The 17,143-nt window shown below is 38.7% G+C and overlaps 1 protein-coding gene across 1 annotated transcript in view; it reads right to left on the bottom strand.

The window, feature by feature from the left end:
* Window positions 1-6,978, bottom strand: part of THSD7B (thrombospondin type 1 domain containing 7B) — a 313,336-nt gene extending 306,358 nt beyond the window's left edge. The window contains exon 1 of the mRNA XM_072418113.1: window positions 6,730-6,978. The gene's annotated coding sequence lies outside the window, so the exon portion shown is untranslated. The remainder of the gene's footprint in view (window positions 1-6,729) is intronic.
* Window positions 6,979-17,143: the final 10,165 nt, after the last annotated feature.

Raw genomic sequence — 17,143 nt, 5'->3', positions numbered from 1 at the left:
AGAGCCAATAAAAGAGGTTTTGGACAAATCAGCCCCCTTACTTTAAAAAGGGGAAAAGAGTGCCTGTAAAAAACGCATGTTTCTGGAAAATCCGCTAAACTAAGAGAGAAATTAGGGTTGGCTATGAACTAGTACTATAACGCTAATTGTTAGCTCTTTGGACAATTGCCCTTTGCTTTTGGGGGATTCATCTAAGGTCAGCAGTCACTTTTAGCTAGTGTCATAGCCATAGCATTTTTTTAGTTGCTATGAGGAAGCCTTAACAAAATTTAAATGTCATGGGGTACCTCAATTTGTCGAGTAGTCCTTTATCCCGTCATGCATCCAGTGTGGCTTGGAAAGAGAAGGAGAAGTCAGATGTCTTTCTAAGACATCTTGGCATTGCAGGTAGGTCATGGGAGCTGGCAGGGTGCTTTGCATTGCTACCTGAAACACATCACAGCACCCTCAGTACTCATTTCAAGAGCCATCAACCCTCATGCAAACAGTAGGTTGACTTTAGGGAGGATTCATCCAAATATCAAAATGTCCTAATAGATGGATGTCAGTCTAGAGAAGTGGATGTCCCTAGGCAGATTTGGATGCAGACTTCCATAGAAAATGCTCACTTTAGTTGCTACGTCACTATAATTGAATGAACTGAAATCCAAAGTATTGGGTGACCTGGGACAGTCATGCTGCAGATACAGATAATGCTGAATGTCCTCGAGCCTGTGGGCTACAATGTGGGCTTGATTTGCTGCAGTTTCACATGTACATGCGATGCTCCCAGTGTGCAGTGAAATTAAATAATTTATTTCAGAATAGGAGATCAGCCTATACAACTTTAGGACGGGTTCACATCTTGCATGATTTTGCATGGCTTCCATTGTCTGGCACCTTGCAATCTACCTGAGCACTCACCGAAAAAAAAATATGGTGGTGAAATTAAAAATGAGGGACTTTAAAAGCATTTGGTTAACAAATACAAGTTATAAAAACAAATCAATATTTTTATTATAATTAATTACAGTGAAAACATTCATAAAAGCTGGTGAAAATACATGACTTTCAACAATAAATGTGTACTGTAGTCTTCTTCATGGAAAAATAAGACATCCCCTGAAAATAAGACCTAGTGTGTTTTTGGGAGCCAAAAAAAATATTAGACAGTGTCTTATTTTCGGCTAAACACGGTAGTAGCATAGGTTCAAAAAGGACCAGGATCGTCACATGTGACACCTGGTGGCAGTGAGCGGTACTGGTACCCCCCCAATTCATTTTCTTTGGGGCAGCCACAGAGAGACGCTACATGTATTTCCTGGCACGAGGAAGCCGTAAATGCACCACAACCTCACTGTCAGTGTGAATTAGCCCTTAAAAGCAAAAGGAAAAGCTGAAGTTTAAAAGTTAGGAAGTTTAAAAACTTTCAAAAACGACTTTCTTCTGCAGCTTATTATTATTATTATTATTATTAATAAACAGGACTTTGGTTTGCGCCAACATATTAGACAGCGCTGTACATAAGATAGGGGAAGCAAATGACAGACAGTTACAGACAGTGACACAGGCGGAGAAGAGGACCCTACCCCGAAGAGCTTACAATCTAGGCGGTGGGGGAAGTCTCACACAATCGGAGGGGAGATATGGAGTGATGGGTAGTAGGGAGTGTTTTAGGAGACAGAAGAAAACAGGTAGGCAAGTTTAAAAAAGTAAGTTTTGAGTGCTCTTTTAAATGAGTGGGAGCAAGTAGGAGCAAGCCGAATGAGACCAGGAAGATCATTTCAGAGAATCAAGGCAGCTCTGGAAAAGTCTTGGAGCCGTGTGTGTGATGAGGTTATGAGTGAGGAAGTCATTAGTAAGTCATTGGAGGAGCGAACAGAGCGGCTAGGGGAGTATTTTTCTACCAGGTCAGAAAGGTAGCTGTGTAGGGATTTGAAGGTAAAACACAGGAGCTTGAGTTTGATTCACAGGTGAAATGGAAGCCAGTGTAGAGATCTGCAAAGAGATGTAGCAGAAGAGGAGCGGTGGGAAGGATGGATGACCTGGCTGCAGCATTCCTAATAGATTGTAGAGTCGGGGGAGAGAGTCCGGTACTGTAACCCAAAGGAGGACATGAGACTACCGAGAAAGCAGGTGTACAGATATAAATAACCGGTCCAAGGACTGACCCTTGGGGAACATCAACTGGGAGAGTGGGAGAGCAAGAAGTCTCATTGAAAGAACTTTGAAAGCAGCGGTCAGACAGGTAGGAGGCAAACCAAGAGATAGGGGGTGGTCAACAGTGTAAAACGCAGAGGAAAGATCAAGGAGAAGGCGGAGGGAAAAGTTGCCTTGAGCTCTGTGGAGGTCATTGGCCACTTTAGTAAGGGCTGTTTCGGTGGAATGGGCAGCTCAGAAGCCAGACTGGAGAGGGTCAAGGAGAGAGTTGGTGCTCAGGTAATCCGTGAGTCTTTTGAAAACAAGGCGCTCAAGGAGTTTGGAAGCAAATGGGAGAAGGGAGATGGGATGGTAGTTGAAGGTAAGGAGGGGTCTAGTTTAATGTATATAAAAATAATGCTAGAAAAACAGATGGAAAATCTTTATATTTTGGCAAACTTCATTTATATCATTTAGTCTCATCATTTTCTAAACATGGTAAAAAATGAAAAATTGAACAGCGGCATTATAAATAAATGAAATGTGTTTGGAATGCCTCTGGATGAGCTGTGAGTTTAAGTTCCTGAATCGAAAATCGAATATGCAGGTTTTCACATTTATGCATATTTTATTTCTTTCTTTTCCCATTGGTTGAAATTGGTGGATTTGTATCTTTTATTTAATCCATGTAACATTTGATATCGTTAGAATAATACTACATGAATACAAATGCTGATGCTGTTGCTGACCTTTTAGCCGCCACAATATAGTTTGTTGTGTAACTTCCCATGCCCTGCACTCATCCACTTGCACAAACCCTGAACACAGATAAGATGTAATAATGATGTAAGATGAATAATGTTTTACAATCATTTTCTTGCTTGTTTAAAAAGTTACAAACATATATTATGAGTCAATGACTTGGAAGAGACATTTGGCGATAGAGATTTTGGGACTACAGTCCATACACAGGTCAGTTTTCCCATATTATCAAACAGATGATTCAATCATTTTATGGAGATCTATTTATAATGCACTGAATCTGTGACATTCTCTATTCATTGGTGCAGAATCAATCACTGTCACTGAAATCACCAGACAATGTTTGGTGAATACCAGATTATCAGCTTTTTAAATTGATAGTGCAGAAAGAACTATAAATCACTTTTTATTCAAAATTTGATCAAACTCAAAGGACTCTGTAAATTTTACCCCCAGCCAATTCCTGAAACTTGCTGACAGATGGTTGTATCTCTCTATGGGTCTCCTAATAAAACAATGACTCGTTCTGCCAGCTAGTGGCCAATCTTCAAAAGTTCATAGCTGTCAGGAAATGAAAAAAATTTTATGAGCAAATTATTAGAGGGATTATTTATAAAAAGAGCCCAAAGTAATCAAAATCAAGTGTGTAATCCAAAGAACTTCAATCAGTCAGTTCAGAAAAAAATCCATTGATGGTATAAACATTTGGAGTTTTTGATGGCTTTCAGTTCACCTTTGAAGTTCACCTTTCTTAAGGGATAAGATGGACATCTAGGGGTCTATATGTAAAGCAGCAAATCTGATATTCACTGAAACATTCTATGGTGGAGAATCTGCCAAGTATATGTTTTTAATTACAGTAATTGATTGTAGACTATGGAATGTTGCAGTGAATGACAGATTCAGGAGTCCTGGATCAACCAGGTTCTCCCAAGATAGTCTACCTTTTCTTCGGTTTTGGAGAGCTTTTAGACCCTTTATCTCAGCTTCATGTGTGGTCATTTCCCACGGTGGTCTGTATGCAAAAGCAGCCCATTAAGGAAAGTCTATGTGCTGATACAGTGTGTGAGAGGCAGTGTTGACAGCTGAGAAATCCACTGTATTTGCTGGTTCACTATTCTCAGGCCATGTTATTTATTTACCACAGACATTGGGACATTGTTTTTTCCTAATTCAACCATTCCTGCTCCTGATCCAAGACATAGTCTCATACAAACTTTCAACTAACAGTTTAAAAATCTTTTTTTTCTTTTTAGTGTGTCACTGTTCAGAAGCCACAAAGTCTTCCTATACAATTTGAAACTAATGAGCATGGTTGACAACGCATTTATTGCACGCTTTTAGCAGGTGTTAAAGATCAGTTTTGTCTTCTTCCTGAGATACTTTCTGATGGTCAGTAAGCTTCTCAACAACCACTGTTGTTCAGAAGCTAGCAACAGCATGGTGCCAAAGAATGTTCTTCTCAATTTCGTGTCAGCTCTTTTAGAACTGAGACATCAGAAAATCCGCCTAGAGGGGACCCTTTCTACCCTGGGGCCCCATCGCAGCAATGTGGACTGCTTTTAACTATTGCTACACCATAAATTGTTAAAGTACAAAGACACGTAAATAAAAAAAAATCCAAGACCTACAAGGTTCCTCCATTTGGTCTCTGCTTAACCGTCTGAAATGAAAAAGCCTGTATTTATTTTTAACCATATCACCACCATGCTATAGATAGGCATAAACATTGTTCCTTCCCCTACACAGTATTGTGATCTCCACCACTTTACTGCACTTTGCCTAACTTCAATTCTAAATACTTGAACAACTTGAAACAAAACATTTCATAAAGTGTGGGAATTTATAAGAACAAACTATATGTTTTACAGAAGTGATATCTTTTAGGTGCGGAGGTGTACAGACAATTATCCTTCAGAGTACGAACACAACGGTCGCCTTACACTAAATATTTCCACTGCCTTTCACTTTTCTATATAGCAGACTTTGGCTTCAATCTACAATGGGACTACAAGCTTCAGCATAAATTACTGCTATGTAGGGACTGAACTACAAGTCTAAGCCAGCCTCTGATTTTGCTATATGTGTGACTGTGTAGCTTTTGTAAATTAAACAATTAAAAAACCTAATATCAATTTTGTGTAAATTAATTACTGAATAAAAAAAGGGAGGTTCAGAAAACATTTCACAGTCAATTTTACATTCAGATGAAGTTGAATGTTTTATAAATTAGTTGATTCTGAAAAGCTAGGACAAGTCTGCAATCAAATATTTAACTCCAGAAGAAGTCAGAAACAGCTGATGATGGCATCCCTAATAGCACTGTGGAACTAATAGTCCCAGAAAAATAAAGCAAAACAGAGAATCTCTAATTTTTTTAGGAATTGAGGAACAGAGCCCTGAAAACCAACATAGATAGTCTCAGGATTTTTAGTATTAATAATATTTAACAGTATTTCTATAGCACCAACATATTACGCAGTGCTGTACAATTAAATGGGGGTTGCAAATGACAGATAAAGACAGTGACACAGGAGGAGGAGCGGACAAGACCACAAGTCCCAAGAAGGACTTTAAGTTGCAAAGCACTACAAGTCACAATATCCCACTGAAGACAACTCCCAAGGTGGCGTATTAAGAACTACAGAGCACATCATGTAATTGCTGAATTAAAAGTCCCAAGATGACCTGTGGGTTGCTAAGTCACTACAAGTCACAGTGTTACACTGACGATGGGTTATAAGGGCTACAATGTGCGGCATGTGATTGTAGAACTACAAGACGCAAGATGACCTGCATGTTGCAAATGAACAAGAAGTCACAGCATTCCTTGCCTGTTAATATAAAATGCAGATCCTAGAATGTGTTTTATGGTGCAGAAGAACTGCAAGTACCAGCATGCCTCTGTTTGTTGAGCACTTATATTGTCTCAGTATTTTGCTAAGTGTGTGCAATCAGTATAGACTGCAAAGATTTAATGAATTGTCCCTGGAAATGTCTAAATTTTTATCATTTTAATTATCTAATAACACAGATCTAATGAAATGATGAGAAAAAAAGAAAAACACAGGATGGTTTATGTGATTTATAGAACAACCATTAACCCAGTCTGGGACTTGTGGTTCCCCCAAACTGATGGAGCAAGTGATTTGTAATGCAAGCATTCACCCAGGTGCTACAGTCTGCTGGGACTTCTAGTCCCTCTGGCCAGCAGTGCACTCTGTGGCATGCACCACCCAGCAGCCATCAGGAGCCTGGGACTCATGGTTCTATAAAAACTGAAAAAGCATGTCATATTGAGTACATTCCTTCATCAAGGGGCTGCTGGTACTTTTAGTTCCCCTGGAATACAATTCATTGTGGAGCTTTCTCTTCCTACCAGCAGTCAAAGCAGCCTGGAACTTGTGGTTCCCCAGACTACAATAATACAAGCTCATACAACTCCCGCTAGCTAAATATAAATGTTATCCCAAGCCTATTCCATACCCAAAGTGCAGTAACCCAGAGCAACCAATCAGACAATAATATGATTATAATAGAGCTGTATTATAATAGTGCCAACTTATATCTCGCAGTGCTGTACAAAGGCAATGTACAAAAGAAATGATAAAGGAGGAAGAAAGGACCCTGCCCGAAAGAGCTTGCAATCTAAAAAGTGGGGGTAGTAGCACACAGTAGGAGGGGTGATATGGAATGGTGGGTGAGTCCTCAGGGTTTGAGAGACAGAAGAAGACAGTTAGGTGAGTTTGAAAAAATGGGTTTTGAAGGTCCCTTTAAATGTAATAAATTATTAACTATAATTAATATCAGATGTTTTATAAGGGCTGCAGAAATTCCCAAGTCACTTACCTTTATTAAAAAACCTGACGCCGATGGATAAAAGAATTCAGCATCTTGCACAAGGCAAGCGAAAGGCAAAGACAGAGCCCCAGAAAGTAAGCAAAGTGCCCAGCTTATATGGGAAAGGAAACCAAGGGATTGATAGCTGCAGGTGTCAAGGCATCCTCATCCTCAGATGCTGCTGCCAGGATCCATTCCTGCAGGGAAGTATAATCCAGCTTCAGCGAAGCAGAGCGGAGATGGAGAACACACAGCACAGGCTCTGCTACACTGAGACACCAGAATCTCAGCATCCAAGTCTGGTCCTCACTATCTGCAAGACACACCTCCTAGCTATGATGCCATCTATCTCCTGCCAAACCAATGTGCAGCATAATCAATGCATGTACAACATGTATGCATTCTACAATGGTAGCATAGCCAAGAGCATTGGTGCCTTGTGCGAGCAGAAGAATAAAACACGGACACAATACAGATTATTTTCTAAAGGAGTAGAGCATGTTCACTTTCAAAATTCATTGTCACATAGTATGTCAGGTTGAAAAAAGACATAGGTCCATCAAGTTCAACCACTAGGGAAATAAACATATCCCAGATAAAAAACCCTATGGACAACTATTGTCATGATGAAAAGTAAATTTACATTTATCTTAGTGAGTGAGGTGAAAGAAAACATTTTTATGGGAAGAATATACTATGATGAATAGTAATAAAACTGGATTTTTGTTTGCATGTGATTCGATGCTTGAAGTCAGCAAAGCTTGATCTTATTCCCTCGGCTCTGTAAATTTTCTCCTTTTTCTCTTTAATGAAGGTGAAACAAAGTGAACATTTACTGTGCAAAGAATACAAATCATATGCATGGGAAATTTTATTTAAAAAAAAGTGAGATTTCTGTTGGGAAATGATTGGATTATTTAAATCAGCAAAGCTTCACTTTGTTCAGTAAACTCAGTTAAAGCGGAACTGTCAGGAAATAAAATGATACAGCTAGAAAGCAGTGGATCCCTCTGCGATCCTGCGCCAATCGGTTCAGCATCGTCCCATTCCAGGTGCTGCCATCTTCTTCAGTTCCTTCTTGTTGTGACATCACCCGATCCGGCAATGAGCAGACACAAGATTCGGTGACTTTTTTGCCTTCCGCTGGACCAACTATATCCATTGGGTTTTATATCTGGGATATGTTTATTTCCCTAGTGGTTGAACTTGATGAACTTAAGTCTTTTTTAACCTGACTTACTATGTAACTATAAGTAACTTCCTGTAAATGTAAAGCAAAAGTGCCAATCTCACTGTGCATGTGTAAGAACAGCACTTTCTTGTTAAGATTTCAGGAAAGCCCTTTCTGCGCATGCCCAATCCCACATGTGATCAACGCTTTTTTAGCAGCCAGAAATCTCCTAGGATATGTGACATATGTATCCCAGGAGGCTCTGGGTTTCCCTGTCAGTCTTCCTGGCTGCGGCAGTAAAAAGGGAAGTTAGTTAAAAAAAAAGGTGAAAAAACCTAAAAAATTGTTAGCTTTATTGTTAGCGTGGTTTTGGAGTTGCAGTTGTCCGGACTTCAAATATCCAATTAAGTGCAGGCAAAAATACATTTTTTTCTATAATTCTCATGAATATGATTGGGTATTCGTTGCAAACTGACTTAGTTTGTTTTATTTTCTAACATTTTCTGGTCTACTCCTTTATGGAATCAAGCGCATTGTATCCATTCCTATTGTTCTGCCCCGAGCACTGGCCTACACGGTTCACACCCCGTGAATAAATCATACTTAGCCCCCCACTAAAAAGTTTAATATTAAAACATTATCAATATCTCTTTCTTTAAAGAGCCAGAGGACACACAGCAGATTTGCAGCCGCAGTCATATTGGAGAAACTTGATTATGGATCAGCCTGATTTTTTCAGGGTTCTAAGGGAATTTATGTACAACTCCCATTCTGCATAAGGCAACTCGGATACCATCCGTTGAAAGATTGAAAGAGAAAGTGATTCAATCTGCCTTTGTTTATACCAGAAAAAATTTGTTTTAACAGTGAGAACATCTGATGCAAAGTTATGTTTAAGGAACTATATGTTCTTGTTTATTTTGCATTGGTGGAACAATACTAATACAATAACTTTTTAATGTTAATAAATTAAGTTTGTTTGTTTTATTTTCCATTCCAATTAAATTTTAATTTTCCATTCTTCCATAATATTGCTGTAGCATTGCTGCATATTTGTTTTCTGTCCAAGGGCAGTATTCCATTGAGTTGGTTGCAGTGAAACTGCTTTGTCCTGCTTTTACAAACATTTTTAAGCATTTGCAGGATGTTTTTGAAAAAACACACACCACTTTGCTAAGGCTTTGCAAGCAACTGCCAGAAAATACCTGAAAGTGTTACTGCAGCTGAGCACCTAGCGGTTGCCATTGGGTGCCCAGGAGTAGCAGACCCCACAATTTTTTATTACTGGTCTCAGCATGCCCTAAGGATTTTATGCCCCTGGCTATGTTATAATTTTGGAATGCATGCACGTTCTATATTTATTATTCAGAATGCATATTTGTTTATCACGACATAGCTGGGAGAGCTGGTCAATGATATGGAGGTGTGTTGCAGATAGCAAAGACCGGATGATGAAGACTATGGATGGACGGATGGATACTGAGATTCTGGTGAGTCCCAGTGCAGCAGAGCCTGTGCGGTGAGATTCTGTTTTCCTTGTTCTACTCTCTTAATAAAGGGTCAATTAGGGTCAATGCATACAACATGAAGATGATGTCCCAAAGGCGTAGACATTGTACACAATGGGGTGTATTTTAAAATCAGTTCCCATCACATTCCCTGAAACATTCCCTGGTGCTGAAATAATGCCCTTGAAACACATGGATCTGCATGATTGTCCACCAGGGAACATTTCAGTGAATGAAAGATTCCCTGCTTTTTAAACAGACCCTTTAGAGTGTATCTAAAGCAAAAGTTTGTTGCTTTAGTTTTTATCAAATTTGGAAAGTCTAAAGTCCTTTTTATTGCTTCTTTCATTGCTTCTAGTAACATTCACCCTCTCTGATGACTTTCACTGAACCAGAAAGTGATGGGAAATCTAATATTTCAGAGATGTCAAAGGAACAGAAGAGTATACAGGAAATATTTCATTTGTAAGCTTGACTGGACAGGGTCCTCTTCTGATTGTACTTGTGTTATGTATGACGGTTTGATATCAATGACCCCTATTTATTGTACAGCACTGTGTAATGTATTGGTGCCTATAAGGTATAATGATAAGATTTGGGGCAACTCTTTCAGTGACAACTAGAGGATCTCTGCTGTCTTAAAGCAAACCAAAGGGACAAAGGGGACATAAAAAAACTGGTACCTGGTTGTACTGCCCTCACGGCACTGTGCGGTTAGATAGTCAGCTAAACAATCTTATTTATAAATAATAAATAAACGCTTTCTTGTGTATTTACTGAGAAATTCTAACTTTATATAACTTTCACATTATATATCTTATATTTGTAAAACTGCAATACAATACATAATAAATAATAATAAACACATTTAACATGAGATAAACAGTGACTGAGGACTTACAGACAATTTGCGTCCCAGGCCTGATGTCAGACAGCCACTTCTAACACATAGGAGAGTAAAGAAAACTAAGATGGAGGTTATCTCAGAAGACACCAAGAGTCAAAGGTTACTTCCTGGTTACCCTGGTTACATAACCCCCTAGAGACTACAATATACATGCTATAATAGAAGCGACCAGTAGATGGCGACAGTAAAATACAATACAATATTAATAAATGACCATATGTTTATATGGGCGGAGCACTGGTGGCTTTTTGTTTTATCTCTTCTCTGTATGGTGTGTGCACTGTGCAGCACTGTTGCATAAAAAGCTACCGTAGCTTCCAGGGACATGTGCAGGTGCAAGAGTTACATCATCATTGGCCATCCAATGGCGGAAGGGATTCATCATGGAACTGGAAGTCTGCCGTGTAGACGGCTGCAAAGATGGCAGCTCCTTGGGACAGAGTGGTGACAAGTTCCTGGACTGGTAATCACTGCAGGGGGCCTACAAACAGGTAAGTTTGTGCCATAACCAGAAACAATTTATTCTATCTATAATATAAAAGTTGAGTTGACTTTGAATACCCAATCATGTGAACAGGAAACAGAGCATTTGTTAGACATGGAAGTAGAATCATTCTAATAAGTCACGGAGATTAAAAGAAGTAATAGCCAATCCCTACTGTATTGAAAACTAAAAAGAAAACATTTGCTTTACACATATATATAAATATAATAAATGCCAGCACCCCCCATCCCCACTTCCGTTGTCATGCCCCCAACCTCTTGGAGCAGGCAATAAAAAAGTGTACACATACCTTTTTACCAATTGTTCATTCCACTTTTATGATGTCTTCTTCCTCTAGAAAGAGGTGCTAAGTAACAGTGTGGTGCAGAATTTCCCAATAAATCCAGTTAGGCTTGATATTTCACCCCCCAGGAGGCAGGTCCCTAACACTGGGGTCAAAGACAATGGGTTGAATGGCACTGGGCGTCATTCAGCCGTAATGAAGAGCACCATCTAGTGGTCAAGGATGCCTACTGCAAGGCCCACACCATAAAGAGCTACTTTTTAAAAACTGTTTTTTTGAATGAAGATGGAATTGGGCTTTTATGTTAGGTCTTTTTTACTTATATATATGAAGAAAGGGAGGTGTTATGGTAAAGCTGGGCAGTTTCTGAAATCCAGACACATTTCTTGGGGCAAAAAAAAAAACTAAAAGCATGTCTTCAAAACCAGAACTCCTTGGAAATCAGGATCAGCTGGAAGCTCGGTGAAAGTCTTCTAAGTACAGTTATTTCTCATTCTAACCACAAATTTATTAGAAGTGTCTTCACTTCATCTTTCTGTCTGTATAAAGACAAGCTGCAGGATTCTGCTTCTAGATTTCTGCTACAAACGCTTTTCCCCCAGATTACAAACTTTAGAGTCAAGGAGTGTCTTTCATTTCCAATATAGCATCTAGAGTCCATGAATTAACATTTCAGCCGGTTCCAGGGGAATCTCCATGAATTATGGATTTTCTGTACCTGCCAGTAACTTTCCTTTGAAGGAAGGTCTAATTTAACATTGCAGCAGGATTATCTATCATTGCAAAAGTATTATACCAGCCTAAAGGCAGACATGAGCCAATCTATCTTCATGTCTATTGGTCGGGACAGATACCCCTAGGCTGATCATTCCCAGAGTGGTTAAAATTTTTGCTGGATTTTAATGGCCACTCCCCATCCTCTAAAACAGTTTGGACCCCGCATGCTTTGCCAATCTGTGGGTACATGGTAATGTAATAATGCAATCAGTGGCATGATTGAATATCTTATACCTCTCATTAACCCTGCAAAATCCATATTCATAAATTTAACCCACATGTATTCCCCAATGTTGCAATTTTGCAACATTGTATTTCTATATCATATATTACCATAGTCAGCCAGCAGGTGGAGCTCCTATCAACTTTTTACATGTTTTGCAGTTTCTCCCTACCAGCTGTTGTTACCAGTCTGTTATTTAAAGAGCTCAATAGTTCAAGATTATATATATACTACTTCTATAAGAGACTTATACTATCTGGCTGGCTTTTCAGAAAAGTACATACAAAGTTCAAATCAGAAACAGAGCAGGACATGTATCTGGTATAAGGTAAAAAATTTAACACAAATCAGGCTTTAGTCATCTATGCAACAGTTTTTGCATGACCTCTTCAATTCCAGCCAGCCAATGGAGACAGTTTTGCAAAAGCCTAAAACAAAATTGTCACTGCATATAGACTTTTTTTACTTAAATCGGATACACTTTAAAGAAGTGGTCAGGGGCAGGTTTTATTCTGCATAAAAGAAGAAATAATTTATTCATGTTTTATTCAATAATTATAATAATGTAACAGCAATAAAAAAATAAATCTGTTGTTCTGCTCCTGTTTGGATATGACTTGCTGTGAATTGCTAGACACCCCCTATTATTCTGAAAATGGGTATCTTTGATTGAGTTATTGCTGCAGAAAACCCATTATGCATTGAAATCCTGTATTAGGCTATATATATACAATTAGCTGGGTGCGTCTTCAATGGGTGCTGGCATCATCAAGCTCTAAACACCGCCAGCTTCGGATGGAGATGCCAAGTTTTTGTGTATCAGTTACACTACTTGGAATACAAAGCACACAAGTTGAAACACCATATTGATTGTCAGACATCTAAAGAAAAAATTGGGTGAAAATGAAGAATCTTATTTTAGCTCATCCCAATCAGTGAGAAACTAACTTTTTATATTTTGTTTATTACATCATAAAATTATTTTTATCCCAAATGTCAATCTTGGCCATCACTTATTTAGCAATATTATATACGGTCTATCAAAATGTCAGAGGAGAATGTGGAGGAAATGTAATTTTGTCTTCTGCATTAAAGAGGTAGAATCTCCCTTTAAGGGACAATGCAGAACACATAGGTTGTCCTGACGTTCCACGACCTCCATAAAGCATTCAGCCTGCTGCTTCCATATGGTCCATAACTCATGGTGACCTCCGATAACCTTGTGTTTTTACAGCAGCGGTAACATTATTCCCATTATCTCTATCTGTGGCCGAGATAGACTGCAGAAGGCACTGGTGTTAAAAAAATTGTTTGCCTGTGCTCAGACATTTATCGTTGCTGGCACCATCTGCCAACGTCTCTCAATCTGTCCTTAAGTCTGGGATGCATCCTCCCTGCATACACCCTGCCACCACCAGTGCCTCTAGGTAGCAATTCTTATGCCACAGCCAAAAAAAAAAAAAAAAAATATATATATATAATTACTTTAGATATTCCAGTATGGCTTAAATATAATGCCAATTACGTATCAATTTTAATGTTAATATATTTGCCATAAAATACATTTAATTTCATCTATTAGTAAGCCACTCTTTTGGTGCTGGAAATTTCCTTTTTGCAAAGCCCATAACTATGTTTTTATATACGTACTGAATATGTACTGAATATATGTACTGAATATATGTGCAAATGTATACCGTCTATGAAAAATGCCCTTGTGAATGTTTTTAATTTCTATAAATTCCTGCCTTCTTACACTCATGTTGTCTTTTGAAGGCAACTCCCGTTTCTTTCAATGCTATGCAAATTATCCAATTTTATCCAATTATTCAAATGTAATTTGAATGTGCTAAAGATAAAGCTTAATCTACAAAAAAGTTGCCCCTTTGGGTTCTTTGTTTACCCTCCTCATCAGGGAGTTGGCTTCCTAAAGACATCATAGCACCCTACAACATGTAGACCCCCCTAATAATATTTGGAAATGATGCTGAGCCTCAAATTTGAAGAAATAAAAACCAGAGTATGTTAGATTTCAGGGATAGTCAGGCTGGATAGTAAAGAGCTAGAGCAATGTTCCTCAACTATGGTTCTATTGAACTCAAGGGTGTCCTCCTTAGTTTTCTATGGGTCCTTGAGCAATGAGCAGTTTGGGACTCTCAGGTCAGTTTAAGTGACATCTATGATATATTTGGTTATCTGTAAAGGATGGCAGCCTTCCCACTGGCCTGCAACATGAGAAGCATTGTTCCCAATGACCACTATGCCAATGTACTGTGAGCTGTAAATTTAATATTATAGCAGGGGATCCTCAATGTTAAAAATGTCGAGAAACCTTAGGCTAGATAATGTTGAATGTTCTCCAACCAGATGCAGGCTTAATCTGACTTGCTGTACTTTTCAATTAAAAAAAATGTATAGACTAAATATTCCAGGTTTGCTGGATAATCCAGGATCTCCCACGATAGTCTTTCTTCACCAGTGTTGAAGAGTTTTAATAAATCCACTGGTCCACCGTATATACCCACTACTTCATTACTTTCTGCTGTCATTGGGGCTGTTATTTCTTTATTGAAATTCAGGTAATTACACAGCGGCATTTAAAGATGATAGAATTAGCACAGGCTTTTGCCATAATGTGCAGATATGCTCAGCATATTTTGGCATACTTACCTGCCAATGAACTCCCTGTGTTAGTAGTGGTTTCCCTGCAGTTATCATCTTTGCCCAGTTTTCTTCTGGGTTCGAAGTCTTCTTCCATCTTCATTGGCTGGATAGGGATGATGTAGCTACTGCACATGGAAGCTACCCCACCTGCTCATATGATTGTGCATGCATTAGGCAGAAGGTTACGTTAAGTTCTCTTCTCCCATAAAGAAACGTGCCAACCAAGGACTTTTGTTATAAACCTAAGCAAAGTTTATAACAATTCATAAATGATTACAGAGTTCCACTGAACTTCCTAGAGTTCTTTAAAAAAAAAATGATGATAAAATTCACCAAATAACCTTTTATTCCTTTTAGGTGAATAATTCACGGGTATGTTGCACACCATTTAAAAGCAGCCTTGGGCTATCTTCAGTTATTGCAAAACTATGATCATTAGATTGAAAACAAATGCTAATGCATACTGTATGGACTATGATTCGGCATACTGAATAATCCTTCAGAAATAAGCATATAGAAATATTGCTGGGAAAGCTAAAATCGCGAATACAAATGAACAGGAACCCTTTCTCGGATCAGCGGTATGGCAGATTGTGCTTTAAACTGCGCATTCAATAAAAGATGTCTTTCTTTGACTTGACAAAGTTCCTTTTACAGCACGTATCTGAAAGGAATGTATATATTATATAAAAATGGTTATTTTCACAGGCAGCTGAAACAGATGGCTTCGCCCCGCAGGCGAAATTTAATACCCCGTAATAGGTGAAAGGCTATATCGAATGCACTGCATCCTGCTCATCTACCCACATGAAATCACAGGACAAAGAAGATCAATTTAGTCTCATTTAAATTATTACTGAAGCCCTTTCTAGAAAAAGCGAATGGGCGCATCAACGTTCTACAAGGAACAGGGGCTTCAGCATCATTTATTATTTAAAATATATACATGTATATTTTGGAGAAGATTGTTTCACGACCTGTGAAAGGGCAATTATCAGAGAGAAGCGATATGACATTTTCAATTCTTTGGAATTAATCTAAAGGGAATCCTGATCCCGAGTTAATATGTGCCGGTATAACTCTGCAGAATGGCGAATGTCACCAACGGTATTGCACTTGAAAAAATCTCTATGGGGCTGACGGGGCAAATGACGATGAGACTAAAGTGAGATTCTGCTTTACACTTCAAAAGATAAAAGAAATTGGGATTTTTTTCATGCACTACCATCCTTTTTTAAAACCCATCTCCTCTATAAAAAATAATCTGACCTCTATTTTACTCCAGCACCAGTTTAATAAACAAAAAATCCAGTAGTCCTGAGGTCTGAGTCCTAAAGTTCTAAGTATTAGCCGTACAATAGTGGGTATAATAAACACTGACTGACATTCAACCCATAAGAGGAGCAACATCTAGTGGAGATAATAGAATAATGATATTGCAATTGCTGACCACCTTTCAAAAAGTGAAACCAGAGCAATTGAATGAGTACACTGCTGACCTGTATACTCGTACCAGGTGTTGCCTCAGTGTGTGTTAGGACATCAGCATGACAGCCATTTAACTGGCTTATTCTGACCAGTTAACAGAAGAACAGTTCAGCACTGGCATCTTTATTTGACTCATATTGACTCATATTGTACAGGATAGCTTTAATGTAAACCTTTCCTAAATAAATCTTGGACTCCATTTTCCAAACTCCTCAAGATGGCATTTTCTTGGCTGCTAAGCTGACCGTCAATCACAGCCCATTGTTGAGTCCCTGCCCCCATCACTACTTACAGTAATAGTAATAATAAGTAATGGAAGACAATGTAACACCAATAATTCTTATTAGAAGCTGATGCAGTGATTTACTATATAGGTAAAAGTTTGTGGGCCTCTGAGCCTTATACCTACTGTATGGCCAACAGTATGTGGACACCAATAAAATCCAGGTGGCCCAGTGAAAAGTATTGTTCATGCCAAACCATACAAAAACAATTTGGTGCTACTATAGTGTGATTCCTATCGCTATAGTGTTCTACTATAGTGTGATTCCTATCGCTAAAGTGTTCTACTATAGTGTGATTCCTACTATAGTGTGTCTATAGTGAATGGTGTACCATTCCGCTTTCCTCTCCTAGTGACAGATACCATTTCGAAGCAGACTTCCTGCCAGTAATTGAACCAGTCACAGTATTTGTGGATCTAGCAGTAAGCTTTGGCACTTTCTCCGTTGGCATTCAAATGTTCCAGAGGTAAACTAGCTGTAAAATTTCACAGAGCTTCAAATTACAGTGGAGTCTTCTATTCAAGTCCGTGTAATGGAAGAATTTGTTCCCCTTTCTTACTGATTGAATGGACTGGCAACCCTTTCTTTTGCACCTCCATACTGGCACATTATG

Source organism: Pyxicephalus adspersus, chromosome 7, assembly GCF_032062135.1.
Source record: "Pyxicephalus adspersus chromosome 7, UCB_Pads_2.0, whole genome shotgun sequence".
Classification (NCBI taxonomy): Eukaryota; Metazoa; Chordata; class Amphibia; order Anura; family Pyxicephalidae; genus Pyxicephalus; species Pyxicephalus adspersus.
The sequence above is the reverse complement of the archived record's forward strand: the minus strand, read 5'-3'. Positions and strand labels throughout refer to the sequence as shown.